General features: G+C 43.7%; 1 long non-coding RNA gene across 1 annotated transcript in view; it reads left to right on the top strand.

Moving 5' to 3' along the window:
- Nucleotides 1-3,270: 3,270 nt before the first annotated feature.
- Nucleotides 3,271-25,864, top strand: part of LOC309345559 — a 351,011-nt gene continuing 328,417 nt past the window's right edge. Inside the window, exon 1 of the long non-coding RNA XR_014158302.1 lies at nt 3,271-3,473. This is a non-coding gene — a long non-coding RNA (uncharacterized lncRNA). The remainder of the gene's footprint in view (nt 3,474-25,864) is intronic.

Genomic DNA, 25,864 nt, shown 5'->3' with positions numbered 1-25,864 from the left:
TCCACAGTGCTGGCACCACTACTGAGAAGGCCCTCTGCCTGGGTTCCCTGTAACCTCACTTCTCACAGTGAGGGAACCACCAGAAGGCCCTCGGAGCTGGACCTCAGTGTCCAGGCAGAATGATGGGGGTGAAGATGCTTCTTCAGTTATACTGAGCTGAGGCCGTTTAGGGCTTTAAAGGTCAGCACCAACACTTTGAATTGTGCTCAGAAACGTACTGGGAGCCAATGCAGGTCTTAGGACCAGTGTTATGTGGTCTCAGCGGCCACTCCCAGTCACCAGTCTTGCTGCCGCATTCTGGATTAGTTGTAGTTTCCAGGTGACCTTCAAAGATAGCCCCACGTAGAGAGCATTGCAGTAATCTAAGCGGGAGATAACTAGAGCATGCACCACTCTGCCGAGACAGTCTGTGCTACAGTTCTTGGTTAAATCTCTTATTCCTTTCCATTTTTGTGGTGTTTTATTCCTCTGGACACGTAATGCAGCATAAGGTTATTTATTTCTTTGCTTGTTTCCTTTATGGATCATTTCCCATGCAACATCCCGAAGTGATCAACAGTAATGACATCATAGAAACATCAGTTAACATCAGTTAAAAACATCAATAATAAAAGCATCCATTAAAAAAAAAACTATGTCAAATCCAATACAGATGTAGACAGGCTTGCTGGAAAATGAAGCTTTTCAACAGGCACCATAAAGGCAAGAGAGCTGGTGCTTGTCTGGCATGCATCAGGAAGGAGTTCCCAAGATTTGGGGCCACAACACAAAAGGCTCCCTTTTTACATCACAAGGAATAGATCTCCGGATGAGATGGTACTTGCCGATGTCTGTTGGCATCAGTCGCTGTGATTTTTGGGCAGAAGAAAGCTTTTGAAGTCCCGAACGATTGATCAGAAGGGAGGGAACATGCCAGTCGGGTATGTGTCTCTACCAGGGTCCTACTCAAGTGTAGGACAAGCTCCTAACAGTCCTCTCCTGCAGATTGCAGTGGTTGGTTGAGTATGTAAGAGGTGAGCGCAATGGGTCAGTGTGTCCAGCTGTTAACCAGAAGGTTGGTGGTTCGAGCCCACTCAGGAACAGCTGTAGGCAGGATTCCTGTATTGCAGGGGTTGGACTAGATGGTGTTCAGGGTCCCTTCCAGCTCTATGTAAGAATGACCTTTTGGCTTCATCCAGCAGGCTCTCCTTATGTTTTTATTATCTTTTTTTAATTAATTATCTTTTATAGTATAATGTACACTTCCTTGAAATATTGTATGCTACTGTGGTATAGATATAAATCTATAAATAAAATAATAAGTGTGTGTGTGTGTGTGTGTGTGTGTGTGTGTGTATCCTGATTGTTAAAGGTAAAGGATCCAGTCGTGGCTGACTCTGGGGTTGTGGCCCTCATCTCGCTTTATTGGCTGAGGGAGCCGGTGTACAGCTTCCAGGTCATGTGGTCAGCATGACTAAGGTGCTTCTCGCAAACCAGAGCAGCGCATAGAAACGCCGTTTCCCTTCCCTCTGGAGCGGTACCTATTTATCTACTTGCACTTTGATGTGCTTTCGAACTGCTAGGTTGGCAGGAGCAGGGATAGAGCAACAGGAGCTCATATCATCGCGGGGATTCGAACTGCCGACCTTCTGATTGGCAAGTCCTAGGCTCTGTGGTTTAACCCACAGCGCCACCTGTGTCCCTCTTGATATAGATATAAATCTGTAAATAAAATAGTGTGTGTGTGTGTGTATTGATTGTTCGGAGGCCCCTATTCCCTTCACAGAGCTCCAATTCTCAGAGTGGTTGTACAATCAACCAATTCACAGGGAACTTTGGGAACTGTAGCTCTGAGTGGGGAATAGGGGGCCACTAACAACTCTCAGCACCTTCAACAAATTACAGCTCCCAGTATTGTCTAGGGGGAGCCATGGCTGTTTAAAATGGTATCCTGATGCTTTAAATGAATGTTGTGAATGTGTGCTGAGGGCTACAAAGCTCACCACGTTATCCATTATAATGTGGGATTGCTGAAAGTAGAGCAAACATGTCTGAGAGCAAATCAAATCAGAAGAATTGAGACTGATGCAGGGGGAAGGAAGAGTTTGGTATATGCTGTGATCCCATTCGGTTTTTCCGGTCAGGAACAGACACCCTGCGAAAGAGGTGCCTTGGGAATTGGTCTGTGTCCTTCCTCCCATCCTTATTCTATGCTCTCCCTGCTGTGGCTCCCCTGAGACTGGGAAGCTTTGTTCTTTTCTCTTTTTCCCTCCCCCTCCTAGATAAGAGAGGACAATGAAGACAAAACCTGGGAGCCAGGCCAAATTAAAAAATTACAAACCCATCGTGGTGATTTCGGCAACCCCACTGTGCTCCCAGGAGGCAGAATTTTCAGTCCAGATTTGGATTTGTTCGTAAACAAAGCCTGTCCCCCCTTCCCCAACGACTCTTCCAAAAGGGAGTGAACTGATTCCTCAAAGAGATAGCACTCTATATCTACAGAGATCTGGTAAACAACTCAAGCACTTTCTTTTCTTTTTCCATTTGGAAGCCTTCAAAAAAAAGTATCATGCAGTCAGTCCAGATGCAGTAAATGTATTCTTTACACTGCAAATGTACATTTCTTTCCCATGCAACATGCACAATTCCATTTTTAAAGGAGGCCTGTATTGGGTGCGTTTTATAGGCTTAAATGTGATTGTTTGGACCATTTGCTCATTTAGACTCTTCCTCCTGCGCATAGCAAACCCTGTTGCTATAAAAGACCTTCCAGAGGGCACATTCTGCATTTTCAGGAGAAGATTCTGTGCTCCTCCAAAGTAGAGGTTTGTTTGTTTTTTTGTTTTGTTCGTTTACTTTTATTTTATTTTTGTTATTTAAATCTGTGCGCTGCTTTTCCATATAAATTGTGCTTGAAGGAGCTAACAGCAAAATGAAATTCAAGTCAATACGTCATAAAAATGAAAATCAAATGCTAACTCGTTTCAAAACATAACACAGAAATCCAACAAACAACCCAAATCTGATTTTAACGTTCTTAAATGCAGTCGCTAACATAGCAATGTTGTGTGCATGCACACACACACATTAAATGCACACACACACATTAAATTGAAAATTTCCAGGCGGGACGGAACTTTAAAATAATTATAGCAACAGCAGCAACTTCTATGTAACTGTAAAAGTTGTAAACTGTAATAAACAAGTCATATTTTTCACACACAAAAATTGTGGTTCATAATTTTTCTTTAAGACTTTTAGTCGTTTGGAAAGTGATGGGGACATATACAGTGGTACCTCGGGTTACATACACTTCAGGTTACAGACTCTGCTAACCCAGAAATAGTACCTTGGGTTAAGAACTTTGCTTCAGGATGAGAACAGAAATCGCGTGGTGGCAGCAGGAGGCCCCATTAGCTAAAGTGGTGCTTCAGGTTAAGAACAGTTTCAGGTTAAGAACAGACCTCCGGAACGAATTAAGTACTTAACCCAAAGTACCACTGTACTGATAAATGTGGAATGACGGAATGATTAACAGGAAGATGTGTTTAAAAAAATACCCTAAGCAATGCAGCATGAATTCTCATTGTTGTATAACGAGCCCACAAACAAATCAGATTTGTCTGAGCTGAAGCTGCCCCCCTCTCCCACCCAATATGGAGGATTCAAAAACAAATACTCTTTTTGTCCACAGTCCTAGTATCAAGTCTGGCTCTTCAGCACTCTTCAGTTGCAAGTCATTCATTCACATAACTTTCCAAATCTTGTTTAACTACTAAGGAATGCTTGAATGTTGCTTCAGCATCCCCCCTTTTTATTTGTTTGTTTACTATGAGCAATGTAGCTGTAATTATTCCAATTCCTGCAAGCTCTTAGTGTTCTGGTTCAACACTTTCTTTAGTCAAGCTCAGTAGAAATGGGGAGAGAGACCGATTGTAACCAACAGCGTCAAGACGCCAAGGGACCTCAAGCACAGTTATTTACTATTGCCCCCTGCCCCCAACCCACTTTTCTTCTTCTTGACACTAAGGCCTACTACAGAGGATGGTTGAAAGAGCTGGCCATGTTTAGCCCGGAGGGGAGTAGATTAAGGGGATGCTTTGGTTGGAGAACTGCATTGCAAAATTCAGATAACTGTGAATTTTGCATTTCATTTCATATATTGTGTGTTTAACGAATTTAGTGTTAAATGCATACTGAATCAATTTCATTCCCCATCCCTAGTTATAACTCAACAATTGTATGAACCTAGGGACTCTGTAGCCGCCTAGGCCACTCTATTCTCCGAACCTGAGATCCCCAACTTAGCACCATGGGTGCCACAGTGCCCCCCATACATACCAGTGCACATGTGAGCACCTCCACTGCCTGTTCCTCTCTTCCTGACATTTTGATCCATTGGAGGGGAGTGTGGAGGCAGCTGCACCATTAAGGTTGGGGAGATCCTCTTCACTCACCCTAGTGGGATCCGTTTCATAATGAAGTGGGCACTCTCTACCAGTAAAGACTTCAGTTCTGGAGCACATGGACTTAGGCACAGAATGTACATATAAATATACACCTGCATTACAAAAGAGAGATATAGCACTGGGTTGTGGGATGTGGCAGCAAACTCCTTTGACGTATTTCACACTGGGCTCAGCAAAGTGATGTCATTGAGAGAGCGACAGGATGCATACCCATCAGCACCGCAGACACGATGAGCCTTAAGACATGTAGTTACCAGGGTTCCTGTTATCCATGCTAAGGACTTGGTTGCCCTTTGAAAGATACATTTCCCAGGGCCCTGGTGCCATAGGCTAGTGTCTCTAAGGCTTTAGAGAGGGAGGCGGGTAATATGGTTTGCTTCGTGGGGAAAGGAGCTTAACTAATGCATATTGTGAACAAGGTAATTGCAAAATTCAGTGGCATCTCTACAATTTACATATTCATCACAATTTAAACATACTGGATAGGGCAGTGGTTTTCAACCAGTGTGCCGTGGCACCTTGGGGTGCCTTGAATGGTGGTCAGGGGTGCTGCAGGTAACACTGGTTTCTGTCCCTCTTTCCTTCCCTCCCTCCTCCGGTGCCCTCTCACGTCTCTGCCTCCCAAAGGCTTGCACAGCTGGCTATAAGCTCCACAGGCAAATGGTGTATCTGGCCCTGTCTTTGGGACAGGGTGGGGCAGCTCAGAGACCAAGGGTAGCAGCAGGAGCTGCCCGGAAGATTCCTAAGGAGAGGGGAGAGGAGGCTGAGGAAACACTCCACAAGGAAGGGTGTTTGAAAAAAGGTGAGAGGCTGCCAGCTCTATAGGCAAGGGGTGACATAACTGGACTCCTGAGCCCCATGGGGGTGCCACAGAAAGAATGTAGTTGGTCAAGGGAGCCATGGGTTCTAAAAGGTTCAAAACCTCTCAGATCGGGGAACATTTGCTTCCTGTCTATCCCTGGCATAACAGATAATCAGCTATATTACCTCTGCACAGCTGCCTTCTGTACAAAACTGCCTGCATGCAGAAGGCAGGCCCCTCCAGACAGGTGGAGTATTCAGGCATATTCTGCAACAACTCACTAACAGAATCACATTGCTTTAATGGTGGATTTATACTGGATCATCTGAACACCACTCGGCTTTATTAGTTGTTCTATGATACTTCCCCAGTGTTCCCAAGTTATTGCCGTCTGGAGGGGTACTCTCATGCTATAGCAGAACAAAAACGAACCCAGAACATTTCTGGGGTGAAAAGTTGCAGGTTTTCAGCAGGAGGCTGTGGGGTATGCACTGATCTGAAACAAAACAGTTCTCTTCACATCAAAACATTTGCAGGTGCAAACAAGATTGAAAATGGTACCCTGATACCATCATAAGGACACATCATCATGAATCAACAAGAAAAAGGATATCTGAAGCAGCCCATCTTCAACTGAGACTCCATTCCAGGTGCTCCCATCTTCAGAGATGATTTGGCTTTCAGCTAGTAGATGCAGCTCCTTTGGTTATGACACCCCAACTTGAAACAAGCTCCCCCTACATATCTACAAGGCACATGCAAGGCACATGCCTTGTAGGCACCGAGTAAACGTTACTTCAACTTCTTTAGCTTTTTGTGAAACTAAAATACAAATTGGTTCAAGTTGCTGTTGGTACATAAGTTGCTGCTACTTTTTATCATTGTGTTTTCTTTTGTGTAAATATTGTAAACCACCTTGAGAGGGAAAGGGGTATTTTTAATTTTTTAAAAAAGCAAAACATAGAACAAGCTTCCAAAGGAAGAGGCAGAAAAGTTGGTCTTGCTAACGATGTCATGCAACAAGGATTTCATCTGGGATTTCTAATTTCCTTCTCCGGTTCCACACAACCCCCCCAATTCCCTTTTTGTAATATTTCCTCTTGGGTCAGGAGCCAGTGGTGGAGACAGGATGGCTGTAAAATGACTGTGTTTATTATAGAATACATAACAACTAATAGAACAGAAAACCTCCATTAGAATCATGCTTGGCTGATTCCTTCTTCTTTCTCATATGACTTGAGTTCCCCTAGCTCTCCCTCTACTTTTTCTAGAAGCGTTCTGAGAATGGGCCTTAAACTAACAGTACCAAATGCCCTCTAGATGTTTGTGGAATCACAGATTCATAGAGTTGGAAGAGTCACTGAGGGTCATCTAGTTCAACCCCCTGCAATGCAGGTCTCTCAACTAGGTAAAAAGGTAAAGGTAAAGGGCCCCTGGTTGGTTAAGTCCAGTCAAAGGTGATTATGGGGTGCACCGCTCATCTCGTTTCAGGCTGAGGGAGCTGGCGTTTGTCCACAGACAGTTTTCCGGGTGACGGAAACACCATTTCTGTGACGGAAATGCCATTTACCTTCCCACCACAGTGGTACCTATTTATCTGCTTGCACTAGTATGCTTTTGATCTGCTAGTTTGGCAGAAACTGGGACAGACCAACGGGAACTCACCCCATCGCAGGTATTCGAACCACCAACCTTCCAATCGGCAAGCCCAAGAGGCTCAGTGATTTAGACCACAGTGCCACCCTCATCCCAGTCTCTCAACTAAAGCATCCATGACAGATGACTGTCCAACCTCTACTTAAAAAACCCCAAGGAAGGAGAGTCCACAACTTTCTGTGAGAGTCCGTTCCACTGTTGAACAGTTCTTACGGTCAGAAAGTTTTTCCTGATGTTTAGTTGGAATCTCCTTTCTTGTAACTTGAAGTCATTGGTTCAAGACTTCCGGGTTGGCGCCATCGCCGAATGGCGGACTCCCTCCGAGCTCCGGAGGGAGCCTGCTCGGCAGGGGCTGGGTTCTACCGCGCCGGCGACGCGGGGACCCTCAAAAACCATGGGCACTGAAACCCATGGGCATGGTGACTCGGCGGGCACCGTTTGCGCCCCCCCGACCACGCGAAGGAGCCTTTTTAAAGGCTACGGAGTGGGTGACAGGGGGGGGTGCTGTGAGTCCTCCGCTTCCCCTGCCGAGTGAAGCCGCATGCCATTTGGCGGAGAGCGCTGACTTCTTCCATTGAAAATCTGGACTCAAAAGAATAACCCGTGAGTAATTGGACCTTGGATTAAAAAGGGGAACAAATTTTTTCTTAAATTCGGAGCGAGCGGGGGAGGTGCAAATAGGAAGTCAGCCTCCCCCCTGTTGTAGAGGAGCTAAAGCAAAGGACCTGACAACTAAGATCGAGTGCAACCTTTTTTTTTGATAAAGTTATTAATTTCGCGATGGAAAATTATAATCTGGGCTGGAGGAGAAAAGTGGAATGTGAATTAAAATACAACCCCCCCCCCCCCCGAAAAACCCCGGGAGCGATCCGTGAGAGCGCCGGGAGGAGAAATAGAGGTTTTGACAGCTGTCAAAGGAGCTGCCAAAACTGAAGAACAAAAAGAGAACTTTGTTACGAGGACTTTGCTGGTTACATTTGTTATAAATTGGATATAAACTGTTTAAAACAAGGAATAATAAGTTACTTTGGCTGGTGGGTGTGATCGGGAAGGAAACTGAGTTATTATAATCCCTCTAGAGGAGCTGTGGGTCATTACAAGTATTGCTGGCATGGAATTTGAATCGGACTTTTTATCTCCTGGGAAACTGCAGAAATGGAACACTATTTTGTCTACAGAGGTCTACACACTAAAGGAGACAATAGATTTATCTATTGAAGAATGGAAGGGACTTGACGTAATGTTTTGTTCCTGAATAACAAAGCCTCTGTAGAGGAATTACAAGCTTTTTGGACAAAACAAATTCCTTCCAGTAGCACCTTAAAGACCAACTAAGTCAGTTCTTGGTATGAGCTTTCGTGTGCATGCACACTTCTTCAGATACACGTGTATCTGAAGAAGTGTGCATGCACACGAAAGCTCATACCAAGAACTGACTTAGTTGGTCTTTAAGGTGCTACTGGAAGGAATTTGTTTTGTTTTGACTATGGCAGACCAACACGGCTACCTATCTGTAACTGAAGCTTTTTGGAATTAGAACATTTGTGCAGGAGAGCAGGGGGGGGGGGAGAGAGGAGAAGAGAGAACAACAAGAACAAGAATAACAAGAACTGGACAAAGTTGGAAGATAGACCCCTTCCAAGATTGGACATTCGAAATCAAAGATGACCAAAAGATGGCAAAGACTATTAAAAAGACGGCAAAGCGGACTGGTGAAGGACTATGGCTTAGATGTGGGAGCTCCAGGACGACAGTAGACATTGACGGACATTGGGAACGCAACCGGGAAAGGGGGGAGGGAAATTTGGAATCCAAAGGGTGTTAAATTACATTTTATTCTTTTTTCTATTTTTTTTATGTTAATCTGTATTGGATATTAAAGAGGGGAACTCGTGGAAGGGAACAGGTCGATTTTAGGGGATGGGAAAATATTTTTAAAATTGGGTTAATGATAATAACTTTAAAACTTGGGGTAAGAATTTGCTGAATCTATTTGAAAGAACTGGAATACAAGAGGGGGAGGGGAGGGGAAGTCCTGGAAAGATGACATTGAAAATAAGGCCTTAAATTTGGATGTTTTTCTTTTCTGTTATATTTGAAAATTTTTAATAAATATTATTTTTTTAAAAAATGAAGTCATTGGTTCAAGTTCTACCCTCCAGAGCAGGGAAAACAAGCTTGCTCCATCCACTGTGTGAAAACCCTTGAGGTATTTGAAGACGGCTATCATATGTCCTCTCTTACCCAACTCCTTCAACTGTTCCTTATCAGGCTTGGTTTCCAGACCCTTGATCATCTTGGTCACCGTCCTCTGCACATGTTCTAGCTTGTTAATATCCTTCTTAAATTGTGGCGCCCAGAACTGGACACAGTATTCCAGGTGTGATCTGACCAAGGCAGAATACAGCAGGACTATGATTTCTCTTGATGTGAAAACTATACTTCTGTTGATGCAACCTAGAATAGCCTGCATCACACTGCTGATTCATGTTAAGCTTGTGGTCTGCTAAGACCCCAGATCCTTTTCACATGTACTACCGGCAAGCCATGGATCCACCATCTTATATTTGTGCATCTGGTTCTTTCTGCCTTGGTGAAGAACCTTACATTTGTCTCTGTTGAAATTCAGTTTGATAGCTTGTTTGCCGAACTACAATTCCCACCATGCCTCACCACCAATGGCCATGCTGGCTGGGGATGGTGGGAGTTGAAATCCAACAACTTCTGTACCCACACTGGAAGAGTGGCAGATGCAGCTGATGGACTATATGCAACTGGCCGAGATGACTGGCAGAATGCGAGACCTGGGAGAAGAGAGGATTGAGGAAGACTGGAAGAAATTTAAGACGTATTTACAAAAACATTGCAATTTGGTTGAATGTTAAGAAGGATGCTAGATTATAAAAAATTGGCCACCACTAAATTAGATTTGAATTTGATGATAAGTGAGATTAAAGAAAACACAAATTTTTGGGAGAATTGCTAGATTATATTTAAATGAGTGGATATAAGATCGTAAACAAGTTGATAATTTGCTTGGAAAAACCTTTTTACGATGTAAATGGGAGCGGGAGACGTGAGGGAGTCCAAAGAAGCGATGAAACCACGTTATGATATAAGTAAGGTTGTTTATTATTTGTGCATTTGTATTCAAAAATTTTAATAAATATTTATATATATATAAAAAAAAGAAATCCAACAACTTCTGGAAGTCACCACATTGGCTACCACCAGTTTATGCAGTGTCACCAATGAACAAAGGAAACATGGGTGGATGTTTTCAGTCTAAAACAGACAGGGCTGTATCTGAGTTTTACCCACTGATTTCATTTAAGCTATTTTGAGGCAGTCCACCACTGTCCATTTGCTCTGGAGTCCCATGTACACAGCCACACGGAGGGCGTGCTTAAAGTAAATGGAGGTTGCTCCTCCATTTTCTCACTCTTGTCCTAATTGCACAGTGAGAAGGCTGGTGGGCAAATCGCAGTAGCAAAGAGGAGGAGAAATGGGACCAAGGGGTCATGGAAGTCAGCAATGGGCCACCAGCAGCACTGTGTGATGTTGCCAACCTTCGGTGCTGGTTTTGGAGGAAACAAGGAGTGTTGGGTGGGCAGACAGGGGAAGGCAGGGATGTGTATTGTATTCGATGTGCTCAATGAATTATCACTGAATGTATTCAATGGTCATTGCATAAAGTTTGGTTACATGGAATACATTTAATGTAACCAAACTTCTTAACCATTGGGGAGCTTCATAGAGCTTGAGGACAAGAGAACAGAGGGTGAAGGAGCTGTGAGTGGAGGGGGCCCTTTTTCCATCCTCTGGATTCCCTGAGAAACTCAACAAACTGGCTGTGGAGAATTCAGCTGAACTGGACACAGCTGTGGGCAGTCTGAGGAAGTACCATCACCTTAGGCCTGCAAGTCTGAGCAAGAGACTAGGCCCTTAAGGACTCATAAGCTATCCCGGCCCTGGGCTCTTAGAGGCTTATAATAAAGGTTAATAACAGCATGAAGGACTGAGTCTGGAAACAACTGAATTAGCCATTGATGATGGTGCAAAGTAAATTATTATATAAATGTCTTGTGGCCTTTCTGTTGCTTTTTCTGTAACAGACTAACACATCTACCCTTCTGGAAATTAAAAGAAATAGAATAAATTCTAGGTCCTGTGGATGCGACGTCTCCTTGTCTCAGGCTCCCTCTTAAGGTTGGGTGCTGAGGACAATGGCTTTGCATTTTCTGTGTCCTGAAGTAACAATGCCTCAGATCCGGTGGAGAGGCCCAGCGACAGATTACAGGGCAGGTGGCTCCAGGCTAAACCGAAACTGTATCCTCGTATAGCTTCACAAAGAGGGATACTGATAACCCCCTAATGAGTCTGAAAGGCTGTCTGGCCATTTGGTTGTATGGAAGGTTTTGACAGGTCAAGGCCCACGGAGAAGAGCTTTTAATTAGAATCCATAATCATCGTTTGTTGTAGAAGAAGAACCAGCAAAGAGACCTACCGTGGTTACTGCATCTAATTACGGGGCAGTTATGTCCACAGCCTCCCACCTGCCATAATGTGGCCTGGGGGGAGGGGGGGAGAGAAGGCAGATGAGAAATGGGGTGAATCTGAGGACACAGCAAAAAAATTGAGGTCATTGCTCTCTGCTCAATCAACTAGCATTTGGCAGCGTCAAGGTTGTGTTTCATTTTGTATTTTAAGTCTAGCCGGGCAATTTAGGAGGCAGTAAAAATTATGAAATGAACAAATAATGAAAAAAACGTTTGGGTCCTTCTTTCATTACTCGCCACAGTTGTTGCAAACATGTCACCACAAGCAATTAGTCATCCCTTAAATGCTAATAAAGAGAGAGAAGGAGGGAGGTGAGGGAGATTACATGATTCAAAGTCAAGTTTTGTGTGTTGACACATCTAAAGGAAAAGAAACCCTCTAATAAAGCTATCTGAGGCCCATTGTGCCAGTGCTGGCCATCATATCAGGGCCAGCCCAAAACATTTTGGTGCCTGAGGCAAACCCCAAAGGGTCACTCCTGCCACCAGGGAAGAAGGGAAGGAAGATCTACATCAGGAACTAAATGGAAATAAAAATCTACGTCGGAATTGACCGTCCCTGTGGATCCTGCCGCCTGAGGCAGTTGCTGCACCTTGCCTCATGGGTGGGCCAGTCCTCTCAGATATTGATGTGTAGCCGCAACTTCCATTGGGTAGATCGCTATCAGCAGCAGCAGCAAGCTGATGTTCTGCTTGTTGTAGCATGTATACCATTTATCTGTTGGTTCAGTAAAAAGAGTGCCTCACAGACCACAGGTGCCCAGATGATGGGCAGGATGAAGGAGCTTACCTGACCTCCCAGCAGGTGAGTCAATGTTTCTTCCTGGGAGGGGTGAGGCAATGTCAAGGGTGGCACATGAAAACCCACCACCAGGAGCGCTGGATTGGCCCGGCTGGTGCATTTGCATTGTGCCAGCCCTCCCGATCCAGTTAAGAAGCAGTGACTGATACAAGGGCAGCAGAGACCCAACTGTGTAGCCCCTGTTAACAATGGGACCTGTGTGTTTACTATTTTAAGCAATGCTAGTGATTTGTGAATGAGACAGAACTGGGGATGGAAGTGGGACTGAGTAGCTCCCACTTCCAAGTTTTGCTAACTCTGCTAAACCAGTACAGCCCAATATATGCAAGTGTTTCTATTTAAAATAATATTTTGCACACGCAAAAAGCAGCCTCATTAAGTGGTGACATCTTTTTAATCTACAAAAGGGTTTTAATAGTTGAATCTAACCCAACTTTCCCCAACCTGGTATCCTCCAGATGTTTTGGACTTCAGTTCCCATCATCCCTGGCCAGTGACTATGCTGGATGAGAGTGATGGGAGTTGAAGTCCAGCAAGAGCTGGAGGGCACCAGGTTGGGTAGTGCTGATGTAGCCAAATAGTCAATGAAACACTGCAGCCGCTTGTTAGCTAATGGGGCAGTGCCATATGTAAGAGGTTTGCTTGTGACCAGAACGATAGCATCTACTGTCGTTTCCTGACTTACCCAAGGACTGGAAACAAACTGTCCTATAAACAAAACCAGGGGCTGACAAAGTAGGTCGCTTACTCCTTCCATTTGTACTAATCATCATTTTGATTTATGTCCTGGAAATATCCATCTCTTGGCACCGAACAGTTAAGGAGCAGAGCGGAGGGGGAGCGTTTTGAAGAATGAGTGTAATTGTCTAAAGTTAAAAAATAAAAACGAAACCCTACAAAACTAGGACATCTGGCTCTCCTTCCCCACTGCCTAAACCCAAGAATGACTGTGATGTTCTGTGATAATTTCAACAGGAGACAAGCTGGGGGAGAAGTAAATCGCGAGTGAAAATTGTGGAGAACAATCGTTTTCGAAAAACACCCAAGCTCCTGGGGAGCACCGCCAGCTGAGTTAGCCTGTTCACTATTAATGTTTCCAAAAACTGAGATTCAGAAAGAATAAGCAGAAAATGAGTAACTCCAATGGGGAGGCCTTATCTTCTGTGCTAAATAGGTTACGGACACTGTTAATTATCACCCTGTGCCATTTTCCATTGACTAGGTGGGTTCAGAACACATCCATTCCCACTGCTGCATGAGACATGAGGAGAAACAGTGGCAGAACATTCCGGTGAGCTCTCCCTGTTTCCGCTGCCTCTCCTCACTTCTCAGGTGGCAAAACGGGACAGGCCGCCCTGGCCCAGAGAGGTTTATAGAAGTTTATAAAATTCCGCAGGGCATGGAGAAATGGATAGAGATTTTTTTTTTTTAATCCCTCTCTCACAACACTAGAATTTGTGGACATCCACAACAGCTACTCACTTTGGGTTTTAGTAAAGCAGCCTAATTTGTCAGTGCCTAAATGATATCGAACGTCAGAACAACTTGGCCACAATAAGGAAATTTTGCCCATGTTACAACTATTTCCCACCTTCCCATTTCGACTCTCTGGCACCCTATCTGCATAACCTAGCAATTCTAAAATATAGACGCGCTTTTACTCTCGCAAGATTGAATGTATTGCCCTCGGCTGTACTTGAGGGATGATTCCAACAGATTCCACACGAAAAACACTGCTGTCCCTGCGGAGATGGCAGCACCAAATTGGTGGCACGTGCCCTTCTGGCTTGCACTCTTTATAAAGACTTGAGGAATGAGATTATCACCCCCTCTTTTATTGTCCTTTTTGGGTCACCCAACCACTGACATAGTGTCCTTTCTCTTGGCAGATCAAGATGAGCAGGTGACAGCAAAGGTGGCAAGGTTTTTAGCTGGGGCAATCAGAATAAGACCTACTATTTGACTATTGCTTCAAAAAACCCAAAATGTATTTTATATCATTGACTTTTTATTTCTGTTCTTTGTATGTCGTATTGTTGTTTTATTGCTATGGCCGATGGCTGACGCAAATAAAGATTCATGCATTCATTCACACAGCACATAGTTACACTGTGGAGCTTGCTCCCACACAAGGCTGTGATGGCTGCCACCAGCTGCATGGATTTAAGAGGATTGGACCATTCATGGAGGAAAAGCTCATCAGTGGCTACTAGCTTTGCCTCTGTGGCTGAAGGAAGCAATGCTTCTGAATGCCAGCTGCTGAAACTGTAGGAGGGGAGAGTCCTCTTGTGCCCAGGACCCTCTTGCAGGTTCCTCACAGGCATCTGGTTGTGTGATAAAAGGATGCTGTGCTAGATGGATCATTGGCTTGATGGCTCTTCTCATGTTCTTATGCAAGTCACCTATTTGACCCTTTTATCGGCTCATGTGGGCCCAATATGGATAGCTGGCCATGATGAACACTTGAGGTTCCTGACCCCTATGATTGTAATTCGTGGGCAGCCATTTAATTTTATCCTGATTCTAATTTTTAATAATAATAATAATAATAATAATAATACTATTGATATCCCAGCCACTCTGGGCGGCTTCCAACAAAATATTAAAATACAGTAGTCCGTCAAACATTAAAAGCTTCCGTAAACAGGGCTGCCTTCAGGTGTCTTCTAAAAGTCAGGTAGTTGTTTGTTTCCTTGAAATCTGATGGGAGGGCATTCCACAGGGCAGGCGCCACTACCAAGAAGGCCCTCTGCCTGGTTCCCTGTAACCTCACTTCTCACAGTGAGGGAACCACCAGAAGGCCCTCAGAGCTGGAACTCAGGGTCCGGGCAGAACAATGGGGGTGGAGACGCTCCTTCAGGATTTTATTTTAATCAAATTGTTTGATTGTGTTTTAATGTATTTGATATTTGATGTTAGCCACCCTGAGCCCGGTCTTGGCTGTGAAGGGCAGGGTATAAATAAAAATTCACTTACTTACTAACTGACCTTGGAGGTGATATATCATTATCATGACTCAGTAGCCATTGATAGCCTTATCCTCCACTATCTGTCTAGCTCCTTTTCAGATCCATTTAAGTTATGGCATATATTTTATTTATTGAATTTATACACTGCCCTATACCGGGAGGTCTCAGGGCAGTTCACAGTAAAGATCACAATATATAAAATAAAAATAAGAACAATAAGCCAATAACACACACCCACACCCCAAAAAAGAGAGCCACATTTAAAAAGGGTATAGGATGTCAATCAGGTCAACCAAAAGCCTGGTTGCATTGCCCATCAGCTTCCACGGACCAGCTCGGCTGAATCAGATGTGTTGACTCTAGTCCACAAAAGCTTAAGTCACCATAAATCTGTTAGCCATTAAATTGCCACAAGGCTTTTCCTTCTTCTTGCTGCAAGAGGCAAAACAATGGCTAACCCTCTGGAAACAATTTGTGATATGACTATTTCATTTTCGAAATGTTGCACTCAACCACGAGACATCGTTTAACTATCACCAAGGGGGTGCAGAGTAGGAAACAAACTCGCATGGTTTCAAGACACACTTTGCATGTCTCCTTTCAAAAACAATATTTTAATTAGCTTGCTTTAAAGTGGGTACAGGCATACATTTCCTTCTAGGTGTGCTCCTTTTTTTACAGCTTAGCAACCAGACATGACTTTACACTCTGTGTATGTGTGCATTGTTTTGTGTGTTAAATCCAGATGCATGCAAGCAACTGGAGCAAAGCTACTTCCAAAGGAGAGGCAGTGTGAAGGAAAGTTGAATCCACCCACGCAGGTTGCTTGGTGTTAGAGTCTGTGAATGCCTGGCAGCTGCACACCTACCTTAAATACAAGCAGCAGGGCTAGACAGGCTGTGCAATTCTGCCTAAGCATGCCAAGTGAAAAAAACGGCTCCAGGCAGACTGCCTATTATCATGTAAGCAACATGTTCATCAGCGCCACAGCAGGCAATGTATATGCAGATTCGGGACCTCTATATTACAGGGACCTAATATATGTTCGTACGGATGCGGGTGGTGCTGTGGGTTAAACCACAGAGCCTAGGACTTGCCGATCAGAAGGTCGGCGGTTCGAATCCCGCGACGGGGTGAGCTCCCATTGCTCAGTCCCTGCTCCTGCCAACCTAGCAGTTTGAAAGCATGTCAAAGTGCAAGTAGATAAATAGGTACTGCTCTGGCGGGAAGGTAAACGGCGTTTCTGTGCGCTACTCTGCTTCGCCAGAAGCAGCTTAGTCATGCTGGCCACATGACCCAGAAGCTGTACGCAGGCTCCCTCAGCCAATAAAGCGAGATGAGCACTGCAACCCCAGAGTCGGTCACGACTGGACCTAATGGTCAGGGGTCCCTTTACCTTTAATATATGTTCATGCGTGTTGTTGTTGACATCCATCTGTCCCTGTAGACTATGGAGGAGTGTGCCTTTTGGGGTTGAGGTCAGGCTGTTGGAAAGTTGCAGCGCCTGTTGTGGCTGTAGAGACCGATGCAGGAAAGACATGTTTTGTTGCAGCTGGGGCAGCTATACTTTTATATGTAACGGTATTTTTGTAATAGATTGTATAAGTTTGCTGCTGCTTCAGTTTTCTGTACATTGCTTGGAGATATTTTAAATATATTAAGTGGTGCAGAAATGAAGGAATCAACCAGCTCGGTTGGTTAGAGCATGGTGCTGATGATGCCAAGGTTGCAGGTTCGATCCCTGTATGGGACACTCGCATATTTCTGCATTGCAGGGGGTTGGAATAGATGATCCTCAGGGTCGCTTCCAACTCTACAATCCTTTGAGTCTATGATTCTAACCAATCAATCATTGGGGAACCATGTAAAGGTCCACGCTGGTGGGGCAATATGAAAACTTGATGGCCTCCCAAACTTCACCTTTCCTTCCATTCTGGCCGTAGCCATTTTGATCTACAGTGAATATCTGCATGTTATACACTTTCTGAAGATGCAGGTCTGTTATTACACTCTGCTGAACAGGGGCATAAGCACACAGAGTTGTGTGTTCGCGCGCAAGCACATGCCTTCACTTGCACAAACTTGCGCATACATTTATAACGGTGTGCATATGGTGCCTGTTTGCAAATGCCTCCTCTTCTCTTTCCTACTTGAAAAACCAGCCTCTCAATAATTGCTTGCAAGGGAGCCTCAGGAGGGGTTGAAAGAAAAAGAAGTGGGGAGGAGAGAGAGATTCTAAAACAGAAGTTTATGATTTGTGTTCCCCAGTGGCCTGAGTAAGCAGCAGAGAACAGGCATCAGAGAGGAAATGTTCACTAGGCTGGCGTTCAGTTCCAGTGTTTCTGTGCTTTATTGAAAACATCTGTTAGAAACAGAAGAGGTTTTGTTTTGTGGGCACCTCCCAACCTCTGAAGTGCCAGCTGTTAATTTGCGAAGTTATAGTTTGTTTTGAGATGAACCCACCTTTTTGCTGGTCTTAGAATTTTATAGATATGTGTTTTGCGGAAGGGGAGGGGGTGGTAATGATTTTGTTGTTTAATTGCAGCAGTTCCATACAGTAGCTTGAAATAAGAAGTTACATGTTTCCCCTCTGGCCATGTTCTGGGTGTGTAGGGATGGTCGGGTTGCCAAAAGCAGCACGAAGACCAGGGATGGTGTGAGGATCTGTAGTGTCTCATTATTTAGAGCAGGATTGTTCTGTATTACTCGGCTCATTTCGGGGAGTGTAACTGCATGCATGGCAAAGGTGCTCACCCCAGAGAAAACTATAGAAGGAATGGAAGCAAACTTTGGTCAAGAAAACTCTGACTCATGTTTTAAGCAAGTCTGAATGTCTGCTTTGAGGGCAGAAATGCTTCTGTCTGCCTGGACCCTGCTGGAACATAAAGAAACAGAAGACTTGGCGACGCTTTAGTCAAGCTGAGATCATGTACCAGGGTGAAGAAGACATCAGACTTGCTAGCAGTTCTGAGAGTAGGGATGGGGAGAAATTGCAATTACATTGGCATTTAGAGGTGAAGCCACATAAACACTTTCCAAAACAGTACGCAACCTGAAAGAGAACCTATCTTTGAAATTTGCACTTCTCTGAATTTTGCAAAGCAGCGCTCCAACCAAGTGATATGTACAATAGTGCATATACTTGGATAAAGTATGCATAAAAGTGCAGCTGGGAAAGCCTGTCAGAACAAAAGAAAACAAAATCTTCTACTGTTTCTAAAAAGTGCCTGTCATATTTCGACAGAGATGCTGCTCCACAGTATGTGTAGTTCAAACTCCCAATGTGCATGCGCAGATGATGACTTCCTTGAACAGGTGTTTGGGTGGGTGGGGCTGCAGGTGCAGTGAAATGAATCTAGGAATGTGCATTGAGTGAAGAAAAGCCCACTTACAAAGCCCACTTACAAAGCAAGTGCAAATGCTGTCCTGGCTCTTCCTGAATGGAGAACTCGGATTGTCGGGTTTTTGCACAGATCTTCAGTGCTTAAATCAGTATGATACATAAGCAAAGCAAGGGCACAAAGGCATAGCAGAAAGTATTATTATTATTATTATTATTATTATTATTATTATTATTATTATTTGAATAATATGGCTAGGCTCAGCCACAACGCTGAACCAATGAGGGACATGCTCCCTGCTTCTTCCTTTTGAAGAGCAGAGTGGGTACAGGCTTTAACACTTGTTGTTGTTGTTTAGTCGTGTCCGACTCTTCGTGACCCCCATGGACCAGAGTACGCCAGGCACTCATGTCTTCCACTGCCTCCCGCAGTTTGGTCAAACTCATGTTGGTAGCTTCGAGAACACTGTCCAACCATCTTGTCGTCTGTCTTCCCCTTCTCCTTCTGGCCTCCATCTTTCCCAGCATCAGGATCTTTTCCATGGAGTCTTCTCTTCTCATGAGGTGGCCAAAGTACTGGAGCCTCAGCTTCAGGATCTGTCCTTCCAGTGAGCACTCAGGGCTGATTTCCTTCAGAATGGTTTGATCTTCTTGCAGTCCATGGGACTCTCAAGAGTCTCCTCCAGCACCATAATTCAAAAGCATCAATTCCTTGGCGATCAGCCTTCTTTGTGGTCCAGCTCTCACTTCCACACATCACTACTGGGGAAACCATAGCTTTAACTATACAGACCTTTGTCAGCAAGATGATGTCTCTGCTTTTAAAGATGCTGTCTAGGTTTGTCATTGCTTTTCTCCCAAGAAGCAGGCGTCTTTTAATTTCGTGACTGCTGTCACCATCTGCAGTGATCATGGAGCCCAAGAAGGTAAGATCTGTCACTGCCTCCATTTCTTCCCCTTCTATTTGCCAGGAGGTGGCCATGGTCTTAGATTTTTTGATGTTGGGCTTTAGCACAGTGATGGCCAAACTTGGCCCTCCAGCTGTTTTGGGACTACAATTCTCATCATCCCTGACCACTGGTCCTGTTAGCTAGGGATGATGGGAGTTGTAGTCCCAAAACAGTTGGAGGGCCAAGTTTGGCCATCACTGCTTTAACATAACAAGCAAGAGTCCAAGAGCAGGCAAGCAACTGGTGGGTGGGGCCTCAGCAGTCTGTTTGTATTGGTGCTAGCATCTCTGTGACCTAGGAGAGTGTTTCCCGACCTTGGGCCTCCAGCTGTTTTTGGACTACAACTCCCATCATCCCTAGCTAGCAAGACTAGTGGTCAGGGATGATGGGAATTGTAGTTCAAAAACAGCTGGAGGCCCAAGGTTGGGAAACACTGACCTAGGAGATGGAGGGGGAGAGTCAGCACCTGCAGATCCTCATCAGCATCTAGCTTGTCATCTAGTCTGTGAGGTGGTTCACAGACAGGAGGTGGAAACAGATTAGGAGTGTCTGCAGGGCCAATGCTACCATTAGGCTAACTAGCCAGTCACCTAGGGTGCAGACCTCAGAGGGATGAGGTACTGACCTTTGAGGGAAAGAGTTTATACAGATTAGTTTCTGCAATACCTTATAAATTTATGGTATATTTTGAAGCATTTTATCAATTTTGATGCTGCTAATGTGTGCATATTATTTGCCAGCCAGGTGGCCAGGTACAGAAAGTGTCTTTCTTTCTTCCCATCCCACTCATATGCTAACACAATTTCTTGCACTTTTCAAAGACAACCCAAGGTGAAAAGCTAAGTTAATCGTGAATAATGGAGTTACAGAAGAGTTTAAGATTGAGAAAGGAACACGACAGGGCTGCCCAATCTCCCCATTGCTTTTCATATCGGTCCTGGAGGTTTTGCTTAACATGATTAGAAAGGACCAATTGGTGAAAGGTATACAACTCGGAGCTAAACAGTATAAATTGAAAGCTTTTGCTGATGATTTAGTTTTGACATTACAGGAGCCAGAATCCAGTACTAAAAGAGTATTGCAATTAATTCAAGAATTTGGTCAAGTGGCGGGATTTAAGTTGAACAAGCTTGAAAACTAAGGTGTTAGAGAAAAACTTAACAGAGATTGAAAAAGAGAGGTTTCAGAAGGAGACAGGATTAACATTGGTTAAGAAGGTGAAATATTTAGGGGTTCATATGACTGCTAAAAATGTGAACTTATTTAAGGATAATTATGAAAAATGTTGGATGGAAGTGAAAAAGGGTTTGGAAATATGGTCAAAACTGAAGTTATCATTGTTGGGCCGAATTGCTGCGATAAAGATGAATGTATTGCCTAGGATGTTGTTTTTGTTTCAAACATTGCAAATTTTGGACAAGATGGACTGTTTCAAGAAATGACAGAGAGATATCTCAAGATTTGTCTGGCAGGGCAAGAAACCTCGGATAAAATTTAAGATTTTAACTGACGCTAAAGAAAGAGGTGGATTTGCCCTGCCAGACCTTAAACTTTATTATGAATCAGCCGCATTTTGTTGGCTGAAAGATTGGCTGCTTCTTGAAAACACGGACATTTTGGACTTAGAAGGTTTTAATAATGCTTTTGGATGGCATGCATATCTGTGGTATGATAAGGTCAAAGTACACAAAGCCTTTAAAAACCATATTGTCAGGAAAGCACTATTTAATGTTTGGATGAGATATAAGGATTTACTTGAAAGTAAAACACCAAGGTGGCTGTCTCCAATGGAGGCTAAGGCTCTGAAAAAACTTAATATGGAGACAAATTGGCCAAAATATTGGGAAATTCTGGAACAGGATGGAGATAGATTAAAGCTGCAGAGCTTTGACAGTTTAAAAACTAAAGTATGAGACTGGCTTCATTATTATCAAATAAGGGGGGCATACAATTTGGACAAGAAAATTGGTTTTCAGGTGGAAAAATCAAAACTGGAAACAGAATTGTTAGACCCTAAAACTAAGAACTTATCAAGAATGTATAACTTGCTGTTGAAATGGAATACACAAGATGAAATTGTTAAATCTGTTATGATTAAATGGGCACAAGACTTTGGACATAACATTATGATGGCTGACTGGGAAAAGTTATGGACCACAGGTATTAAGTTTACGGCTTGTAATGCCTTAAGAGAGACTATAATGAAAATGATTTATAGGTGGTACCTAACCACAGTCAAGCTGGCAAAAATTTACCATCTGCCCGATAATAAATGTTGGAAATGTAAAGAGATTGAGGGTACATTTTTTCACCTTTGGTGGATGTGCCCTAGGATTAAGGCCTTCTGGGAGATGATCTATAATGAAATGAAAAAGGTATTTAAATATACCTTCCAGAAGAAACCAGAGGCCTTTCTCCTGGGCATGGTCAGCCAACTGGCGCGAAGGGAGGATAGAACCTTTTTTATGTACGCTACTACAGCAGCAAGAATACTCATTGCAAAGTATTGGAAGACACAAGAACTACCCACCCGAGAAGAATGGCAGACGAAAGTGATAGACTATATGGAATTGGCTGAGATGACTGGCAGAATCCAGGACCAAGGAGAAGAGTCGGTGGAAGAAGATTGGAAAAAATTTAAAGCATATCTTCAGAAATGTTGTAAAATTAAGGAATGTTAGAAAGATGTTGGAAAAAGAAAATTAGGTGGTTTTGGTAGAAATAATATAAAGGATTAAGTAAAAATGAGTTGATGAACTTGATGAAAGAGAAGACGTTAAATTATAATATAATAAATTAAATTACTTAAATGAAAATAAGGTTGGAAGGATTTGCTGAAATAACGATTTGAACTAGAATACAAAATTGGGAGGTAAGGGGAGGTCAAAGAAATAAGTAAAGGAAGAAAGTTATGTAAAGGTCTAATCAGTTCTTTTTATATTTTTAAGTGAATATATTTTTCATTTTTATTTTTATTTTTATTTTATTTTTCTTTCTTTGTGGTTGTTGTATTCTTTCTGTATTTTGTATTGTTCTTTTTTCCTTTTTGTAACTTTTAAACTCTGAATAAATATCTTATAAAAAACAACAACAAAGACAACCCAAGGTGGCCTCTAAACAAAGATGAGGAGAGTTTACAAAGCATAAGTTGCTTTAAAGCATGTCTGTTTACTCCTCCTAGCCATGATGAAATTTATTGGGCTAATAAAAAGTGAGTGAAAACAAATGAAAGAAGCTTTAAATTAAAGGAGTTTAAGTTTTACAAGGGTGTTACAAACTGGCCAAGGATGCAATAGCATTGCACAGGCAGTGCCCGGGGCGTTCTCCAGCTCTATTTTACTGTACCGTTAATGATTTTTAAATGCAAGCAGTGTGTTTCCCTTTCGGACCTTTTGCTCTTTGTTCCACGATTTGGAAAAACAAAATTCTCCTTTAAACTATTGCTCTTCCTGACCACAACAAATAAAAACTTTAAAGGTACTGTACTGGAGACTAGGAAAGGGATGGGGAACTGGTGGGCCTCCCGTTGGTCATGCTGGCTGGGGCTGATGGGACCTTGAGTCCAGCCACATCTAGAGGAGCATAAGGTCCCCATCACTGGACTAAAAGATTCCTGTGCAGAGAATTGGATTCCTCTGGAAATAGGTTGTACTCCTTTGCATTACACTGCATCTCACCCAACAAAATGCAACAATTGTTATTGCTATGTTTAATATAACAGTGATCGCCTTAATCATTATTATCTAGGAATTTTGGAGAGCTGCTGCCAGACAGCCATGAATCCATTGGTCTGAGACTTGTCGAAGAGACAGCATAGCCATATCACACAATTTAAAGCACTATTATACCACTTTGACAGGGGCACGGGTGGCGCTGTGGGTTAAACCACAGAGCCTAGGACTTGCCGATCAGAAGGTCGACGGTTCAAATCCCTGCGACGGGGTGAGCTCCCGTTGCTCGGTCCCTGCTCCTGCCAACCTAGCAGTTTGAAAGCACGTCAAAGTGCAAGTAGATAAATAGGTACTGCTCCAGCGGGAAGGTAAACAATGTTTCCGTGCGCTGCTCTGGTTCGCCGGAAGTGGCTTAGTCATGCTGGCCACATGACCCGGAAGCTGTACGCTGGCTCCCTCAGCCAATAAAGCAAGATGAGCGCCACAACCCCAGAGTCGGCCACGACTGGACCTAATGGTCAGGGGTCCCTTTACATTTACCTTTATACCACTTTAATAGTCATGTCTTTCTCGAAAGAACATTTTGAATTACACAGAGCTAAAATGCCCAGCACCCTTAAGAAAAAAAACTAGAGTATGGTTTAAATGCAAGGATACCCCTATATAAGGCTCAAACCGTTGGTGAGTTAGGGACTTCCCCTGCATGTGAAGACAAGCTCTAGCAGATTGAGCAGATGAGACCAATAGTGGGTCCAACAGTCAAGAAAACAGTTACTGCACATTCTGTAGAGGAAAATGAGGGCAGATAGCCCATCTAGGAGAAGGAAAACTCAGGCTCCAGACCTCCACCGCCTTGCAGCTATACTCACTCGCAAGGAAAGCTTTGGGAGTAAATCCTGAGGAAATATCCATACCCACTGCCTTGCCAGACATCTTTGGGAGAATAAAAGGTTATGGAATAAACCCTGCAGAAATCTGGACTGGGGTCCCCAAGATGGTTGGATTGCGCCTTGTACACCTCCTGCAGCCAAGCAAGTATAAACATATTGCTCTGCTTTCCTCAAGACCACATCAGTGGGGCCAAGATGGGGAGGGGGGTATTGTTGTCTGGGCAGCCCAGGACATCTTTATTGCCCAGGCTTGCACCCCAGAGAGATCACTTCAGTGCTGTTAACACAGCAAAAGCCATGCTGGCAATTGCAAGTCACCGGTTTCTGCAGCCACAGCAGGCGCTGCGATTCTGCAGCTGTTTGACTTCACCCCCAGAGGCCCACTCCATTGTCTCTCGAAACAGACGGATGCCAACAACCCCTATTTTCTGTACATAGATACAATTCCTAGGGTGGTTTAACAGTCAATCCCTCTTCCCAGGGAACTCTGAGAACTGTAGCTGTGTGGAGGGAATAAGGGTCTCCTAACAACTCTCAGCAACCTTGGCAAATGACAGTCCCCAGTAATCTTTGGGGGAAGCCATGACTGTTTAAAGTGGTATGATACCGCTTTAAATGTATAGTGCAGACAGAGTCTAAGAGTGAAAGGAAGCACGCCAGTGTCCCAAACTTGTAGAACAGAATTATATTTGCATGTTACAGAAACATAGTTGTGGTCTGATCAATGTGGTCTGAAGCAAAACAGACTGTCGTACCAACTCCCTTTAAAGAGCTGTGGTGAAGACAATCTTATTATCTGTGTCACTAAACAATGTGGGATTAATGTACCCGCAAAGGAACAAATTAACTACATTCTTACAGGAGACAGTGTGCAGAACAATTTCAAGTGATGACATGATGTTTGAAAAGGGTGAAATTGGGACACATCGATTAATTTGCTGCATTATGAATTAATTAAAACAATACTGGATTTTTGGCTAATTATATTTCTTCTTTCTGGTAATTTTAAGGTGGTCCAATTCTTCCCTGTCCCAGCGGTTTTTGTAGTAGGTTTCTTCAGAAAATCCTTTCCACATTAACTTTCTGCAAAGGATTCCATGTGCAGCTATAGTGGAACCACTGCATGCCACAGGAGGCATCTCAGAACATTTTATATGGTCTCAGCTACTGCTGGCAGTGGTAACTTCGCCATTCCACACAACCTCATAAGACACAATTCCGGCCTGTCAGTTCCCCTGAGTCCAAGACACTCACTTAACACAAATGATTCCCCGTCAGTAATCAGATGTTCTGGAACTTAAGGTGTGCCACCATTTGGCAACCTCCACCAAGGATAAGTGTAGGCCTCTTCATCTATATTGCAGTGCTCTCCATCAATGGTTTAGTGGGTGGGAAGTCTTCTGCTGTCCAGTTCCCTCTCTCCTTCTTGCTTCCTTTGAAATAAACAGGCATCCAAAATGTGACTGTTTCTCTTCAGCCCATTCTGAGGTCTGTGAAGCAGTAGCATGGCTGAATGCAGAACCTGCCTCTGTCAACTCCTGGCATGACCCATGCACTCTGGTTGTGTCACTTCTGGTGTGAGTATGAGGCATATACGGTCAGGATTGTGGGAAAGTTGTAGATACTAGGAGAGGATATATTGATTTAATAGTATCCTTCCTAACTCATGCTTGTGAGTCAGCAGCAGAATGCATTCCCCAATATCTAGCAGGAAGCTAGTTGGAAGATTCATTTGAATCTCTTTACTTAAGCAATCCAATCTGGCTTTGTTCAGATT

This window comes from Podarcis erhardii (assembly GCF_964252035.2).
Source record: "Podarcis erhardii genome assembly, chromosome: 1".
NCBI classification, from domain to species: domain Eukaryota; kingdom Metazoa; phylum Chordata; class Lepidosauria; order Squamata; family Lacertidae; genus Podarcis; species Podarcis erhardii.
Note: the sequence above shows the minus strand (reverse complement) of the source record. Positions and strands in the feature narration are given on the sequence as shown.